The sequence below is a fragment of the Carlito syrichta genome, unplaced genomic scaffold (assembly GCF_000164805.1).
Source record: "Carlito syrichta isolate Samal-C Ts95f unplaced genomic scaffold, Tarsius_syrichta-2.0.1 Scaffold316213, whole genome shotgun sequence".
Lineage (NCBI taxonomy): Eukaryota > Metazoa > Chordata > Mammalia > Primates > Tarsiidae > Carlito > Carlito syrichta.
The window spans coordinates 27,532-28,980 of record NW_007260309.1 but is presented as its reverse complement, the minus strand read 5'-3'; positions in this window follow the sequence as shown (position 1 = coordinate 28,980).

Genomic DNA, 1,449 nt, shown 5'->3' with positions numbered 1-1,449 from the left:
ATAAAAGCCAAAAGTATATGTATATATTTTTGAGTTGGAGTCTCACTCTGTCACCCAGGCTCATGGGTGACATGCTCACAGTCACCTCAGCCTTGGCCTGCTGGGCTCAGGCGACCCTTCCGCCTCAGTCTTCCAAGTAGCTGGACCCACAGGCATGCACCACCACACCCAGCTGATTTGTTGATTTATCATAGAGACGTGGACTCGCCATGTTGCTCAGGCTGGTCTTGAACCCCTGAGCTCCGATAATCCTCTCGCCTGCGCCTCCCAAAGTGCTGGGATGGCAGACGTGAGCCACTGCACCTGGCCTAAAAAAAGAATGTTATTAGCATATAAAATCCACAGCAAATTGTAAAGCTGTGGATGCCACGTTAAGACCAAGGTCTTGCAAAAATGCATATACTCCCAGGATGTACAGAAATCTTTGCTGCATTCATGAACAGGGAGGAAGGGACGGGTGGACAGACACGGGCTCCAGTCGGCGACACCCACTGTGCCACCCTGTGCCCTCTGGCAAGGGCTTTTGTGGCTCACCCACAAGAGTGACGGCTTTCCCCGGCTCCCAGCAGGCCTGAAGAAGTAGCTGGTTTCCTGCAGCATCACCTGCGGCCATCGTCAGCTGCTCCTGCGTTTTCCTCCTCCCTCCCCCTCCATTTCTGGCTTTTCCCCTTGCGGGGGTCACCAGCGTCTGGCTGTAGTCGCTGGACCAAGGGAGGATGCACCTGGGCCCTTCCTCCCTCTGCTGGCAACCTGACGATCTCCCCTGCGTGTCCTAACTGTGGCCTGGATGGGAGAAGGTTGCCCGCCCTCCCCATCTGTGGACTCTGTGAGACTCACTTCGAGAATTGAATTCAGATAGGGTGGCTAGATGTACCAACTGAAAACACAGGAAGCCTAGTCAAACTTGGGTTTCAGGTCAACAGTGTAATGTTTGTAGTATGACTGTGTTCCAGGCAATGCTGGGACACAGGAATTCTAAAAAAATTCGTTATTTATCTGAAATTCAAATTTAAGTAGGTGTTTTGTATTTTATCTGCCAAGCTTACTTTCAGGAACGGGAGTTCCCATTTCAGTTGGCTAACCCAGGAAGGACAATTTCTTTTAGAAAGAAGTATACCTGGCCGGGCTCGGTGGCTCACGCCTATAATCCCAGCTCTTGGGGCAGCCAAGGTGAGAGGATTGCCTGAGCCCGTGGGTTTGAGACCAGGCTGGGCGACATCTCCTCTCAGCAATAAATCAAAAAATTAGCCAGGTGTGGTAATGCGCATCTGTAATTCTGGCAACTTGGAAGGCTGAAGCGGAAGGATCACCAGAGCCCAGTAAGTCGAGGCTGCGGTGGCTGTGAGCGTGCCACTGCACTCCAGTCTGGGTGACAGAGTGAGGCTCTGACTCAAAAAAAGAAAGAAAGAAAGAAAGAGAGAGAGAGAGAGAGAGAGAGAGAGAGAGAGA